This window comes from Lissotriton vulgaris, chromosome 10 (genome assembly GCF_964263255.1).
Source record: "Lissotriton vulgaris chromosome 10, aLisVul1.2, whole genome shotgun sequence".
Taxonomy (NCBI): domain Eukaryota; kingdom Metazoa; phylum Chordata; class Amphibia; order Caudata; family Salamandridae; genus Lissotriton; species Lissotriton vulgaris.
The window spans coordinates 194,686,603-194,703,807 of NC_141698.1; positions in this window are offsets into that span (position 1 = coordinate 194,686,603).

Below are 17,205 nucleotides of genomic sequence, written 5' to 3' on the forward strand. Positions count from 1 at the left end.
AACTCCCACACCGGTTACCAGTATAGAGTTATGATTCCAAGGTGTTTATTACCAAACATGATATGTTTTGTTTCAGCCGTTTTCGAGATATCATTTACCGCGAGGTTATAATGCACCTCTACCTATTTGTCTGGCTGAGTCACAGACAACCCGGGAGAATGGTCTCCGAAGGCTGCAGAAGGGCTTTGCTCATGCAGGGGTACCTTCTCACGTAAAACCCCGCAGCCTGCCATCAGGATGGTAAAGGCCTGCTATAGGGGTGACTTATTAAGTGTAGTGACCTATAGATATAGTGAACCTATATCTAAAGTAAGTGCTGCAAGCACCAGCTTACACAGGCTGCAATGGCAGACCTGTAGTTCTATTTTGAATGGCCTCTCGTGGGTGGCATAATACATGCTTCAGCCCATGGGAGGCCTCTGGGGTACCTATGCCCTGGGCATATGGGTACCATATACTAGGGACTTATAAGGGTACCCCAGTATCCAATCTGGAGTGTACCAAAGCACCTGAAATAACATTTTAAGGAGAAAGCAGATAGACTGGGGTACTGATTAGCAGGATCCCAGTCAGACTAGTTAAAACAGTATAACATCAGGCCACAAGTGGGGGTAACAAAGTATATGGCCTGGTACAGAAAGTAACCAGGACTCTAGCATGCACAAACAAAAATTCAAATTCTCCAATAGTACATTCAAGTTTCGTTTTATCACATCTTCAAAAGTAAAGCATCACAAGTTCATTTGATGATCAATCATTGTTGCTTGTTCAATAATCAATTCAATATTACATTGTATCAGTATATACATAAATCAAACTAAATGGTTAACACAATCCAAATAAAAACCCAATGCATTTCGGGGCAAAGGCCCCTTCGTCAGGGGTCTGTTATGAAAGAAGAAAATGAAAAAGAGAAAAGAAAACTCAGTTACTCTTGATGCTTATAAGGAAATGTCGGTTCTACATGTCAGGTTATTTAGCGAAGCTTACCACGCTTATGGAATCTCACGACCAATCATGGATTGGATGATTATGTTTCATACGACTGCGAATAAAGTGAATAAAACATCAAATAACCACTTGTATTTAAGTGGACACAGTCAATTACTGGTGCTTGAAGTGTAAGTCAGTTTACCTGAATTTTTCGCTTATGTGAAGGCTGTAATGAAAAAATACGTAAAGTATTCAAGGTTAGGAAAAGGTGCCAACCTAGAAACTCAAACTCTACACGAAGCTTCAAAAAAACATGTCATATTGCTCACCTGAATCGAAATTATTGTGAGCAGAGAATCCTGCGAAATTTAAAAAAGAAAACTAATGAGCCTTGTATAGCGCATTACAAAGGTTTAGTTGATATGCTCTCCCGAATTGGGGAAAAGGTTTTACCTGCGAGCCATTCAACAGCGTCTTTACTTCCCGTTAGATCAATCAGCACGTTGCGCTGTAGGTAAAAGAATAACAGCCTTCAAAAAATGATTCCTGCGTTCTTGAGATTCTAATCAAGAAACAAAGTGGCAAGTCTTGCAACTGCTCTGAACTCAGAGCTTACCGTGTTACGCGACAGCGTCTCCCGGAATACAGTCTTCTCGGGCGTCTGCACTAGCCGAGTTCAGTCCTTTTTTAATTACGTTATTTACTCGTTGTAGAGTTTGCAAAAATAAAAGAAGGACTTCTCTATATTGTGGTTTAGCGGGCGCCATTGTTAAACGTCGGAAGCTGGTTATGTAATGCTACTGCAATCGATTCACTCGATTGTGAAAAACGGGCGAAATATCCCTCAGTTAATGAGTAAGTGAGTGCAGCACCCGTACACATCCATTGTTTCATTTCTACTACAAGTGGGGGTAACCATAAGAAGCAGATCTTACTTTCCTACAATAGTGTCCTGTGTCGAAGATGACAAAATAAAAGCCATCTAGGTTTTATCCTTCTGACATTGGTGAGAGTGAGCCATCGCGTAAGGAGTACATTATTGTGTGAGCAATGCCTGAAAGGTATGTGAGTCTCCTCCATATTTTATAGACTGGTTGAGTTGTGATCGCACTCGAAGTGGATGGTAGTTGCTTTAGGTTTACTTGTGTGGGTGGTGCTATCGAAGTGTAGCCCACTGTGCTCTGGGCAAGTAAATGAATCAAAAAGCAGCAATTCCCTTAGGAGTGACGTCCCTTCGATGCACTCTTCAATTATTCATCTCATTCATTCAACAGAATTTCTTCAAATGTGTTTTTGATGTTCAATTCTGTTTTATTTCTTTCATCTTTGATGTGCGTTATTGCTTCATAAAGCATTCAAAGCATTAATCGCTATTGCGCCCAATGCATTTCCGGCATGTGCCCTTCATCAGGGGACTTTTTAGTCCTTTGGCGCATGCACAATGTGGCACCACTGATCCGGTATACGGTAAAGATATAAATCGTTCTATGCCTGCGAGGCAAACGTGTCCGTGTTTGTATTCGGGTTCCAATCGTGGTGTTAATCAGTGTACTATATACCATATACTAGGGGCTTATAAGGGTACCCCAGTATCCAATCTGGAGTGTATTAAAGCACCTGGCCTAACATTTTAAGGAGAAAGCAGATAGACTGGGATACTGATTAGCAGGATCCCAGTCAGACTAGTCAAAACAGTATAACATCAGGCAACAAGTGGGGGTAACCATAAGAAGCAGATCTTACTTTCCTACAATAGTGCCCTGTGTCGAAGATGACAAAATAAAAGCCATCTTGGTTTTATCCTTCTGACATTGGTGAGCGTGAGCCATTGCGTGAGGAGTACATTATTGTGTGAGCAACGCCTGAAAGGTATGTGAGTCTCCTCCATATTTATCATGGGTGGCAACTGAAGTGCTACCTGGTGTAATACCTCAAGATTCCCTTCAGAAGGAATATCAACTTTACTAATAGTAATCCCAGGGGTGTGGACTGAAAACCCCTGAGGAACTTGTTGGGATTGACGGTGACGTTACTACCAACTGATGCATTTTTAGTTATGGCTTGAGCCATTGCCTGGAAAGGAATCATGCCCAGATTCCTGTTCTAGAAAAATTATAAAGGATCCTAGTGCTTTGAAACCACAAGGTTCCATCCTGAGCCCACTGTTTTTTAACCTGTACCTCAGACCACTGGCCGATCTGGCAGATGGCGCAGGCCTGACGTTAATGACCTACGCTGACGATTCCCAAATTATTTTCTCCCTCTCTGAAACAAACCCGTTAGCTCCCTCCCTACTCAAAACCGGACTCCAGAACATTTTCAACTGGATGACTACCAACCAGTTGAAATTAAATGGGGACAAAACTGAAGTACTCCTACTAGGACAAAACAAAGAACTCTGGAACCCCTCCCATTGGCCGCCTGAGCTGGGTAACATTCCCCCGCCAGCTACTCAGGTTAGAAACCATGGGGTCATTATAGACGATACTCTGTCTATGAAACAGCAGGCAAATAAAGTCGCAGGACTATGCTTCACCATAATAAAATGGTTAAAGAAAATCATTTGGATGCTGCCCCCTGACACGCAAAAAACCGTAGTCAACGCACTAGTAACATCGCGTATCGGCTACGGTAATATCCTCTATTTTAGCAGTAATCAAGAGACTCCAAATGATTCAAAACTCTGCTGCAAGACTCTTGCGAAGGATTCCAAAGGCTGAAAGTGTCTCAAAACACCGGAACGAATTACACTGGCTCAGGGTTGAACATCGGATCAGCTTCAAAACCCTGAGCTACATGTTCAAAATTAAAAATAAAACGGCTCCCTCCTATCTACAAGCCTTAGCCTCCCCCTACTTGCCAACAAGAAACCTCCGCTCCCAAACGGCCTCGAACTTCGCCGTTCCAAGATTTAAACTTCAAAGAACTGGCGGGAGATTCTTCGCTGTTAGAGGTCCAATTTTGTGGAACTCACTCCCCCTGCATATCCGGAAAGAGGATAACTACACTAAATTCCGGAAATACGTAAAAACCTGGCTGTTTCAGAAACAACTGTGCTAATCAACCAACTCAGCATTTTCCTTTGACCAACTCAATGTCAAAGGCGCCGGGAAACCCTTGTTGGGTAGCTGAGCGCCATACAAATGCAAAAAATAAATAAATAAATAAATAAACCAAAGTGAACATAACCCTCATGTTACTCTCGAAGTGTCACAGATATATTGCTAAAGCACAGAGGGCAGCAAGTGGAGAAAGGGGAGGAGAGAGAGAGAGAAACAGAGAGAGAGAGAGAGAGAGAAACAGAGAGAGAAACAACTACACTGGATTCTCTTTAAGTGACGGTATGCAGAGACCTCCCTCTTGTGGAATGCATTCAAGAGGTAAGAGCGTACTGGATATTTAAAAACTTCCCTCATGTTTGATGGCATTCTCGGAATAAGTGCAGACTGGGTAGTTAGAGACCTTCATTGTGGTGGATGGTTTTCAAAAATTAAAATGTACCAGACAGTACAGGGAGACCTTAAAACCCAAATGACTATCATATAAGAATGCCCGTTTGATGAGCAAATAACAGTAGCAAGACACTTCCTAAGAGGTGATTCTCTCACCAGCACTTCCGCTGAGGGGACTCTGATGATCACTGGGTAAGACCAGGAGACATTCCCAAAAACCAGTAGAAAGCAACTGATATCAGCACCAGTACTCATAGAGGGCGGAAGCAGAGAGAGCACACAGCAACAACAATTTGCCAGACAATGCATGAGTAAAGTATCCAGTGGAGTAACTGAGGGAAAACAAGCAAAAAGTGGCAAACAGTAAGGCCTGGCGAGGAACATAAGCATTAGCAGACACCCACAGAAAGCATATAGTTGCCAAGCAGGGAGTGGATCAATTATACATCACTTCTACAGGTGGACCAGCTTTGACAGAGAAGTTAAAGTCAAGGGGATAGGAGCTCCAACTGAGGTGATGGTCTAGATTACTAACCTACTGTGTTAGCCACATTCTTCCCAATCTCCATTACCTCAAGCTGCTTTATCTGTGCTGTAATCCTCAACCTCTCAAAATCCTGACAGAGACTGACAATAGATATGATCATTTTATTTGTGAGCATTGTGCCCAACAATGTAAAGATTGACATTGTATGTGAGGCGTGATCCCATCAGTAGTGCATTGTGGGACATAAGCACGAATGTCTACCTGACATTTGTGCATTATATCTTTTGTGAGTATAGGTAAGAATCTTAATGTAAATTTAACTTAAAGTTCATCAATAAATGTTCAGTCAGTCAGTCAAAGCATTTTATTTCGATTATTAAAAATCATAAAAAGACAATCATGAACATATATACATAAATACAAATATACAAATATATACACATAGTTAAATACAGTGTAAGTAGGATGTACATAGATCACAATACGTTTAGATGTCCGTTTACATAAAAACACACTTTCATTAAAAATCAAACTAAAAACATTATTTACACTACAGATAATTCCTAAGGACATAATATACATTTCATCACTTAAAACAACTGGGAAGCCTGCTCTCGTCATATTTATATCCAAAGTGCTAAGTGCCAGGAAGACAAGGGAATACTAAAGATTTATTTTTCCGAACAGCAGCCACCAGAGAGCTCGCAACACAAAACATGACCCGAGGACAGCTTAACATTTGTAAGCATAAGAGAGCTGGTCTGACTTGTATAAAGCCAGCCTCTTTCAACAATGGTAACAAGTATTTGTCTCTCATTTCTTTATAAAAGTCAATAAATGTTGTTCTTTTGAGACTTCATTGTTTAATCTGAAAAAGAATTCAAGTCTTGAGGGAGTACATATCTTAAAGCGGAGACATGATGAAAACAAAGTTGCCCAACTTTCAAAAGCTGTTGGACATTCTATCAATCAAAATTTGGAAGAGGACTCCCATTGACTCAGGGTCAATTGAGCGGAAACTGGGCATTAGGAATTTTGTGGATTCCTGTTGATTCTGAAGTTTACGGTACAAAAAAATTATAATGCACAATTCTAGGCAACCTTTGAGGTTTGCAGACATTTTGATAAGAAAATGTTGTGGGATCCACACAAGGCACGCCACCCTGGACTCCCACAGGTGTTTAGTTTTCAGAAATGTCTAGGTTTGGTGAGTTTCCCTGAGTGGCTAACGAGCCCTTACCCAGAATACTGCAGCTACCCTAATTACCAAATCAGTAAATTTGTTTTGACAGGAAGGTTGATGCCTCCACAATGCGTTTTGGGTCTTTTCCTGTCGCGGGCACTAGGCCCAACCACACCAGTGAGGTACTATTCTTAAGGGGATGTGTGGGGGAATGCTGGGTGACTGGAAACTTGAGGTTCCCCACATATTCTGGAACTTTCCTTCGCAGAAATGTGAGAAATAGGTGTGTTTTAGCCAATGTGTGAGGTTTGCAAGGGTTTCTGACTAAAATAATGTTGTGGGATCCAAGTGCCACACACCACCCTGGACTTCCCCGAATCTCTAGTTTTCAGAAGTGTTAGGGTTTGGTAAGTTTACCTGGGCGGCTGCTGAGCCCAGGCTATCCCCATTTCCAAATCATGTCATTTTTGATTGGAAATGTTGATGTCTGGACATTGCATTTTGGCCCCTTTGTTGATGAAGCCTCTCGGCTCACATACCTAGTTAAGGTGCCATTTTGTATTGAAAGATGTGTGGGAACACTAAGTGGTAATACATTTGTGGATTTCACAAGTTTTCCTCACAGAAACGTGAGGAAAATGTGGGTTTGTAAACAATGTTTGAGGCCTGCAAGGGCTTCTGGGTAAGAACTCCTGGTGAGAGCCACACAAGTCACACCATGCTGGACTCCCCTGGGTGTCTAGTTTTGAGAAATGTACAGGTTTTGTAGGATTTCCCTGGTGCTGGCTGAGCTAGGACCCAAAATCCACGACTACACAAATTGTAAAAAAAGGTCAGTTTTCAGGGGGAAAAGTTGATGTGTTCTTATTGTTGTTATTGTATGACTTTATTCAATATAAAATATCATATAAGTGTGAACAATCCAATTCCATTGCTTTAAAACATTCCAATTTTAAAATAGGAGCAGTTACATATTGCCACACAACCAATGTAGACAGTCATCGTTAAAAAGGTTACAAAAGTAAGATAAAAGTATAAATAGTTCATAAAAACAGTACAAATAGTAGAACAATATCATACACAAAGGAGTAACAGTGCACAAAGGGGGGGGGGGGGGGCTCGCCTGTATTGCTAGATGTTAATGTTGCTGGCCCTCAACAGCTTGCTTCTAGTTAGTCAACCCAAATATTTAGCTACCCCACAGACTACACTCAGGGAGGATGTGTCAGTTTTTAAAATGCGCAGCGCCTCCCTATGGTTCTTAGCCCCCAGGTTTGTGCAAATAGGTTTCAACCACTTTCTTCTCGCGTGTTTATACACGGGGCAAGCAAAAAGAAAGTGGGAAATAGATTCAGTGGGGGCTCCACAGCCAGGGCACGCAGTACCTTTTGCAGTATCTAGTTTTCACCCTGCTATAAATGTATAAAGTGGGAGTGTTCTGTGCCTCAGCTTCAAAAATAGTGACCTTTCTCTCTGAGTTTGGATAAAATCAAGAAAGGGTTCCAATTTAGGAGTGGGCTTATAATCTAATAACTGCTCTGACAAAGTGCCCCTTTTAGGGTTGCGTATGGCCTCTGCATGCATCCACTCCCAATAGGCTTTCTTTGCTACTTGTTTTGGCGGCGGAGTCTGGCTTTCCCATGCCTCTGCCAGTCCGATGTCCCCAACAAGCTGTTTAAGTTTGCAGATCCATTTGATCTTATTGCCTGTGTCAAGTTGGATGAGCTCGCTAAGGGCTGTGGCATAATTTAACAATTCAGGGGTCCTTCTCAGGTGTACCCAGAATAGTAAGGGACGAAGCCTAGCAATTTCGTTAATTGGGTGCTTCCCATAGTTCTGGAGGAGTGGAACTAATGGGGTGGATGGAGGAAGTGAGACCAGACCTATGTAGAATGCGTTTTCAGATCTCACTAAATCCGTGATGTTCTCGAATCCCCATAGTTCCGCCCCGTAGAGGGCAGATGATAATGCTTTGACCTCATACACCTTAAGGGCCGGGGCTACTGGTCTGCTATAGGAAAGTCACTGATGTCTTGAAATAGACTCCGACACCCGTTTATGATTGAGTAACATTTTGGTCAAGTGGGAATTCCACTTCATCGAGTTATTAATCCGTATGCCCAAATAGTCGAATGATTTGACTAATTCTAATGGGGTGCCATTCAGCTTAATAGTGTTCCTGAACCGTTTGGATGGTAAGATTGCCATTAGCTTAGTTTTAGATGTGTTGATGCTTAAGCCCCGTGCGTCACAGAACTGACTAAATAAGTCTAAAAGTTTTTGGAGGCCCATCAGACTTTTTAAACCAGTAAGGTGTCGTCGGCAAAAAGCAGATTGGGGGATTTTTCACCTGCCAGGGTTGGGGCATCGGCTGGGTCCTCCCTCAAATGGTCTACCATCCCATTAACAAAGAGAGAGAACATGGTTTTGGTGAGAGCCACACAAGTCACATCATGCTGGACTCCCCTGGGTGTCTAGTTCTGAGAAATGTACATGTTTGGTAGGATTTCCCTGGAGTTGGCTGAGCTAGTACCCAAAATCCACAACTACACAAATTGCAAAAAAAAGGTCAGTTTTCAGGGGGAAAAGTTGATGTGTTCTTATTGCTATTTGGGCTCTTTCTTGTAATGGGCACTAGGCCCACCCATGCAAGTGAGGCATCATTTTTATCTGGAGACTTAGGGGAATGCTGGGAAGTAGGACATTGGTTGCTCCCCTAAGATTCTAGCACTTGAACTCAAAAACATATGATGAAAATGTGTGTTTTAGGCACTGTTTGAGCTTGTCCACGACTTCTGGGTAAAAGAAATCTTGTCAAACGCAAGGAGATGCTAGAGGGAGCACTGAAACTTTTCAGACACTCACCCCAGTCAGAGATCTGAGTTGAATCCATCATCGTTCTTTAGCTGATTTTGCCACCCCAGTTCAGAGCCAGCCATATGCAAATCAGTCTTGACCCTGTGCCTCATTGGAACAGTCCAGCCCAAACTGCCAAGCCAGGTCTTCCCTGGACCGAAACAAGCGTCACATCTCCCTGGACACCTCTGGATGTCTAGTTGTATACCCTTACCTGCTGTAAGTGTTTTAAGTGCTGCTCCCAAGTGTCACTGTAGATAATGTTGTCATCAAGATAGGCTCCAGCGTATTGGGAATGAGGTCGCAGGATAAGGTTCATAGCCCTTTCAAAGGTCGCTGGAGTGCCATGGAGCCCTAAGGGGAGGACTGTGAATTGGAACAATACCTCTGGGGTGGAAAAAGCGTTTTTTCTTTTATCCTGATCTTTTAAGGGGATTTGCCAGTAGCCTTTACACAGGTCGAGCATGGTGATATATTTGGCTTTCCCTATTCTTTCTATCATCTCCTCTACGCGAGCTAGGGGGTAGGTGTCAAAGTTCGAGATCTTATTCACTTTGCGGAAGTCAATACAAAAATGTATTGATCCTTCAGGCTTTGGAACTAACACAATGGGGGAGTTCCAATTGCTTATGGATGGCTCAATGATCCCCAGGTGTAACATCTGTTCTATTTCTTGTTTGATGACCGACCTACGGGCTTCCGGGACCCGGTAGGGTCGGAGGCGTACAGATTTCCCCGGATCCGTTTGTATAGCATGTTCGATTACATTGGTACGTCCGGGTACTGTAGAAAAGACATGTTGGAGGGGCTGGAGGACGTCTCGGAGGTCCTGCTTCTGACGTTCTTTCAAGTCTGTATCTAGGCAAGGATCAAAAGGGGAAGTCGGTTTTAGGAGTGTCCCTGACATAACCGGTCGGGTCCTTCCCATTTCTTAAGGTGATTTATGTGATAGATCTGGGTGGTCCCTCGTGCAGGGTCTAACTCTAGTAACTCTAGTTCATAAGTAACAGGAGTTATTTGTTGTAGAATGGGGTAGGGTCCCTGCCACTGTCCCAACAGTTTCTGATCGGAGGAAGGCATCATTAGGAGGACTAGATCGCCTACCGAAAAGCTTCTGGTTTTGGTACCTTTATCATAGTGGCGTTTTTTGGGTCGCTTGTGCGTTTTCCAGATTCTGTCGGACTATATCCCGTATTTGCCCTAAATGGGTCTTGAGGTTGTCTATATATTCTGGGAGGGGTCGAGTCCGGTCAGATTCTGCTTCCCAGGCCTCTTGGGCCATGTCTAGAAGGGTTCGGGGAGGTTGTCCATAAAGGAGTTCATAGGGGGAGTACCCTGTGCTACTCTGTACCTTACATCGTATAGCAAACAGTGCTAAAGGTAGCATCTCCTCCCACCTCTTGGACTACAGGGCCAGTAGCTTCTTCAGGGTTGTTTTGAGGGTGGCGTTATAACGCTCTACCAACCCATCGGTCTGAGGGTGGTAGGCGGAGGTACGGATTTGCTTAATCCCTAACTGCGAGCAAACTTGTCTCATGTGGGCGGAAACAAAGGGGGTACCTTGATCGGTTAAGATCTCCCTCTGGAACCCCATTCGTGCAAAAATCGCAATCATGGCTTTGGCTATGTTTTGGGAGGTGGGTTGTCGCAGGGGTACGGCCTCCGGGAAGCGGGTGGCATAGACAACAAGGACTAAAGCGTATCGACACCCGCTTCAGGAGGGCAGTAGAGGTCTTGTGATGTCCATTCCTACTCTGCCAAAAGGAATGTCGATAATCGGCAGGGGTTGAAGGGGTACTTTCGGGGGACAATACCTGCTGTTTCTCTGGCAGACCGGGCATTCACGGCAATATGCCCTTACCTGTTGGTAAACTCCCGGCCAATAAAACTTCTCCAATATGGCCTGTCCGGTTTTCTCATCACTAAAATGTCCCCCCAACAAGTGGCTATGAGCAAGAAACAGGATTTTCACGCGGAAGGGGCCCAGAACTAATAACTGGGGAGATTGGTTGGGACTGCCTTTTTCGATATAGTAATCCGTTCTTCTTGAAAAAGTAGAGACCTACTTGTAAGGGATCTTCATTGTCCAAGGCTTTTTCCCATGCTTCGTGCAGGACGGGGTCTTCTCTCTGGGTAACTCAGAATTCCCGGTCTGTCTCCCTTGGGTGTTCTTCAGTTCTGACAGGGCATACCGTGACATACTGTTGATTCTCTTTTCTTTTCTGATTACGGGTTTTTCGTTCTTTGGCTATTGAACCCGGTGGAGGGTGGTCTTGTGATAACGGTGCCTCAGCCCACCACTGGGATAGAGATTCAGAGGTGTCCTTGAGGAGATTAGGAAGGCCAAAGTAATCTCGCCCTAGGATTACTTGCTCCGGCAGTCTGGGAATAAGTCCTACCGTTAAGTCTGTTCCGGGATCGGTGGGATGTTGAAGCCGTACTTTAGCGGTCCGATATCTTTTGGTATCCCCATGAACACACTGAATAGCAACAGTGCCAGTGAGAGGGCAAATGGGCGAATGCATATCTTGGGGTCAGAAGACACTCTGTCTACACCCTGTGTCAGCCAAAGCTAATACAGTCTGCCCGTCAACCGTCACAGAACAGCGATAAGGTGGGGGTATTGGTTCAGGGGTGGCACATACATAGTTCCAGGCTACCCCCACCTCCATAGGCTCTTCCTTCTGCGGGCACACTCTGGCTATGTGACTGTAAGCCCGCAATTGTAGCACTGTGGTCCAGGATTTGGAGGTCTGAATATGACAGGGGTTGGTAAGAGAGGGATGGGATCCGGTTTTCAGGGTATGGGCCTGCGATGAGGTCAGGAACTGGTTATGTTGGTGGGCTGGTTTGTATGTTCTTCTCTTCCTCTCTGGAGTTCTTGGGCTCGACTGTATGCGCACTGTCAAGTGTGAGGTGAGCATTGAGCATGTTGTCGTACCCACCTCTGGGTGGAAGGATGTAAAGATGCCAAAAATTGTTCTAGATATATTTTGGCTAGTATCTCTTCTTTTGAGGAAGTGGCGGGTCTGAGCCACCTGTTGGTTAGATCTTTAATACGGAATGATATGGCTCTGGGGGTCTCTTGCGGTCCTTCTTTTGCTTGTCGTAGCTTGACCCTATATGTTTCGTCATCAATGCCCAAACTTTCAAGGATGCATCTTTTGATGTCTTCATAGGGGTTATTACCTTGGATGTTGGTTTGTTGGTAGGCGACCTGTAGATCCCCGTCAATAGGGGCCCCAAGTATTGACCCCATCGGTCTACAGGCCAGAAAGCGGCCTGGGCCATCCACTCAAAATTCGTAAAGAAATAGTCCGCTTCTTCCCCCGGTACATATTTCTGTAATACAACTGATGGAAGGTAAGCGACTGGTCTTTGATGTCCCATGGCGTCAGTGAGTTTCCTTAATGCCAAGTCATGTGCCTCTCCTTGACCTTTGAGAACGTCCTGTAACTGTCCCCTATCATCTTCAGCTACTTTGAGGAACCTCTCCATCATTTTTCCCAATTGTTCTTGGGTTTCCGCCAAGAAGGAGCCGTCAGTCCTGCTGGACTATGTAAGCGGAGTACCACTACCGAAATCCGGGAGGTGAGGGGATTTGAAAACGATTGTGAGGAGGGTAGGGTATTGGACAGCAGTATGGGGCAGAAGAGAGAGAGTTATCTTCGTCAGGAGGTACGGCTGTGAGGGGTTGCGATAGGGAAGGGGGGGTAATGGCAGAACGTGGAGGAAAAGGGAAGTGATACTCCAAGGGTGTGCTATACAATATTTTATAGTGCACAGTGCATGAACCGCTGGTGGCAAGTTATATTTACAGTGCACCTAATGTGCTCAGTGGTTACTCTCAGGGGGTGGGTACTCACTGAGTCCGCCGCAACTCTCCAGTGAGTCCACCTCCTGTGGACTCCACCAGTCCTCGCTCCACTCGTCTTCTTCTTCTCCAGTCTCCACCTCTGGTTCCGCTTCGGGTCGACTCTCCTGCCACGAGTTCTCTTCTCCGACGACGTTCCTCCCTCAGAGTTCGGCTTTTCCGGCTTCCAGGTCCTGGTGAAGGGAGGGACTTCCGGGGTCAACCGGGTGTCCTTCCGGTTCGTCCTCGGAGGGGATTGGTTCCTGGAATGAGAGAGGATAGAGGGGTGGAGTCTGGGTCGCTAGGGACGCTTCCTGGTCCGTGCTTGAGCGGCGGAACAACCCGGTATGGTGCCGATACCCGGAGTCAGGTGAGGATACCGGGTTACATCTACATATTACAACAGTGCTACTTTTTTTTGTCCTCATCCTGCCATCACGTTCTTGTTGGTACAGCTCTCATCCCACAATGGGAGAGGATGAACCAGATCACACAAAAGATTGCTGCTGTTCCACAGTAGTCTCCCTCGACACCGAGAGAAAGATAAGTAGAAAACAGGGACATCCAGCATACATGGCTTAATCCTTGGACCCACTTATTTGTTGCCAATTCAAGTAATATGCCCAGACCCTCACCAAGCTTTGAGGGTCACTAGCTATATCGATCTGTCTTATATACTTGATATTTTTAAGACAGTTAGTTATGAGTGGGACATTTTCAGATTTTCAGAGCCTACATATCTCTTGTCTTGCCAGCAAGACCAAATAAAAAAACAAATGTCATTATTGAAGGGCTTGCCCACATACCTTCATCTTGGAAAAGGCCAAAAAATATAAGTTGAGGGCTTAGCTCGATCTGGTATCCTGTGGCCTCGCTGATAAAGTTGCATACTGATGGCTCTTATGTTCCTATCCTCAGCCTCCACAAAGTCCCAAACCAGATCGACACTTCCTTCTTAAAGGGGCTGTCCTTCATCACATGTTCAAGCCATGGCTCTTTGTCCTTTTCATCCCACTCTTGGGTGGCCCACAATGATCCTAGCTGATAGTATTTGAATATTGTGAGCTGACCATTAATGCATACCCGTAATACTTCCCATTTCACCAAACCCGAACCTGCTCTGAGATCTACCCAATATCTTAAACCAGCTCCTTTTAAGGTTTGAGTGAGCTGGTCTACTCTGGGATGCCCGGAGACTCCCAAACTAGTGCCGACAACGTGTAATAAGGGATACTCTTTCGCAAATACACTCATGTTCTTAATGCCATTTTCAACACCTTCAACCTAACCTTTTTGAAGTATTTTTGGTCACCATATTTAAACAGAAAGTGGCTCTGTTCTATTGTGTAGTTCCTATATATCCTATACAGAATCTGCGCATTCGGATCTCCTGTTATCGGGGAGATAATAGTTCCTGAGAACCTCAGAACATGACAACCCTGATCCCTCAGGAATGTGGATACAATATACTACTTTTCGCTCGGTCACTCATGTTCACTTATTCTGTCTCAGAGATACACAGAATAAACAGTTTGGGCATTTCAATAAGAATTTACCAAACAGTTGTTATTCTAGTGTAGAATAGATTTGCTGTAACAACCATTAGACAGTAGCTGAGATATATGATTAACAGCGCTCTGTTTGTAACTCGGGACTCACCTGCTACCGCTTGCCTGGAGGTTTCGCCACTATTCCCTGCCACTTGTCTCCCCTCGCCGCCGCAGCCTCTGCCATCCCGGCGCAGCCGCCGAGAGGGGGAGACTACGACTCCCGGGGAGCTTTGCGGCAGGAAGCCGCTACACCTCATTTCAGCGCCTGGAGGCGCTTAAAAGTCAACAACAGCCTCGGGGGAGCGGGCGCTCTGTTTGTAACACGGGACTCACCTGCTACCGCTTGCCTGGAGGTTTCACCACTACTCCCTGCCACTTGTCTCCTCCCGCCGCCGCAGCCTCTGCCATCCCGGCGCGGCCGCCGAGAGGGGGAGACTACGACTTCCAGGGAGCTTTGCGGCAGGAAGCCGCTACACCTGATTTCCGCGCCTGGAGGCGCTTAAAAGTCAACAACAGCCCCCGCGTCGCGGGAGCGCGCGGGAGAGCGCCGGGCTAAGCCCGGGCAAAGGGCGGACCCTCTAAGGCCCTCAGAGACCGCAGGAGACTGGGCTGGGCCCCCTCTCTTTCATTGACTCAATTGTGGTATAGTAGACTTGTCATTTGATGTAGCAAGCTGTGGACACTATCATTATTCTGCCAATTTGTTTGTTAAGTTGTAGCTTGCGCAGCTTGTTGTGCCACAGTACAGTGTTGAACTGGTTTCACTAGTAAACGATGACGTTTTCTCCCATAAAGGATAAGCACCCACCAACAGGAGGAGTTAACCAGCGTACGCTGGATAATATTATATTTAAGGTTAACACTGGAACAGACAAGGAACTCGCTCTTTCTGAGCGACGGGCGGAGAGACGCCGCTCTATTGAATGCATTAAAAACAAGAGATCATCTATAGGTTCTCTAAAGTTAACGATTTCTCCTATCCACAGTATTTCCCCTGTAATTGGGGATAGTGAGGCATGCCTAAATATCAGTATCCCACTACTTTTGCAAGAAAAAACTCCCCCACTAGTTGCAGTCATTGACCTGACTACAAATGATTAATCTTTTAATTGTAGCTCGACCCCAGAGGCAGAAGCCCTGCCCGACACTTTGCAACTACGAGTGGACTTACCCAACACAGTAAAGGGAGCATCCAAAATCCCCAGAGCCCAAGGTCCACCGCCCAAAAGAAGGAAAAAGAAGGGGGATTCTCTATATAAAAACAAGGCTATTGGTAAAAATGGGGGGCCCTTCGAGAAACCCTCCCCCAATGTACCTACACCAATCCTGTTGGTTAATTCAATACCTACCCCGATAAATGATCCATCTAGTACCAATTTACTGGGTAGTATAGAACAATTATTAAGATCGTTCACGCTGCCATTGGTGGAGAGATTGAAGGGATTAACCAGCCAAATTGAGAAGCTAGAAAAGGACTTAGGGGAAATTAAAGTGGCAATTAAGGATTTTTCTAAACCTGAACTAGAGCACCATCCCCCTGCACTGTCTTCAAACACCAATGCCCAGAATGGTATAAAAACCACAAATCTGCCCAAACCAAAACCCCGCAAAATATTACCCATTAACACAGAAGTGATAAATAGTAAAAATAACGCTAAGAAGAAACAGGAAGGAGTAACATCAGATAAATTAGGAAATGCCCCGATAACAAATCCTGCCAGAAATGCCCCCAAATCCATTGACCAAGAAAAACCTGCTAAGACATTCCCAGCTAAGAGGCTCAGAGTAGAGCTGTCCCCGGAAGCGGCGCCATATGTTGCGGTCCTCACCGGGGTGCCAGCCTTAGTGGATGGATGTGGAGAAGACCAACGTGGGCTAAAAAACAAAGTCATGCATTGGCTGAGGCAGAATTGCCCACTTCCAAATAAATGGGGCAATACTTAACGTTAGACGTCTCCCGTGGTTGGGGAAAAGAACCAAGGATTTATCGGGTGATATTGTCATAATAAATTTTCAAGATGACAGAGTAGTTAGACACATTGTAAATGGGTTTCCACAAAACGTAGGTAACGCTCTTACTGTACGTGATCTAACCTACTTCTACCCAAGAGGAATAGTTGCCCCGATACCCAACCTTAGGCCTTTGGTTTATCAACAGAACAACTATGCAACTCCCTCACTCTGTCATCAGAATCTGGGTTTTGGGCACTCTACTCAGAGGCAGGATGGTTATCTCAGACCCCTCTCTCACCACCAGCAGAACAACTATGCAACCCCCTCACTCTGTCACCAGAATCTTGGTTTTGGGCCCTCTATTCAGAGGCAGGATGATTGTCTCAGACCTCTCTCTCACCATCAAGGTGACTACTCCTGGCCCACTTTTAATCGCTTCGCAGCATTAGCGGGCATGGAGGGAGTCGATTGACTTTGTTCAGGGGATATAGCAGATAATGATGTTGTTGGACCACAAAAGGGTCCCTGCCCATCCGTAAAGTCAACCACAACTTGTAATGTGTATGTTCCCCCCCCAAAGCATACTTGCTCCCAAAACTCAGTGACTGATAGTGTGACTATAGACAAGGGGCATCCAGTTCATGTACAAGCCCCAGGTAGGGGAGACAAAAGGGGGAAGGTGGCTAATGAGGTAGTCAGAATTGTGTCCTGAAACATCGCTGTTTTCGCCTCCAAAATTAATATTAAAGAATGGCGCCAGTACATACATAAATTCTCCGTAATCTGCTTACAGGAAACTTGGGCAGTTGATAACTGCTCACTACACTTACAAGGGTACAAATGTTTCTTTGTTCCAGCAAGGAAATCTAGATCAGGCAGGGCTATGGGTGGGCTATCAGTATATGTGGACCTGAACCTCCCTGGCACATGGTCAACCT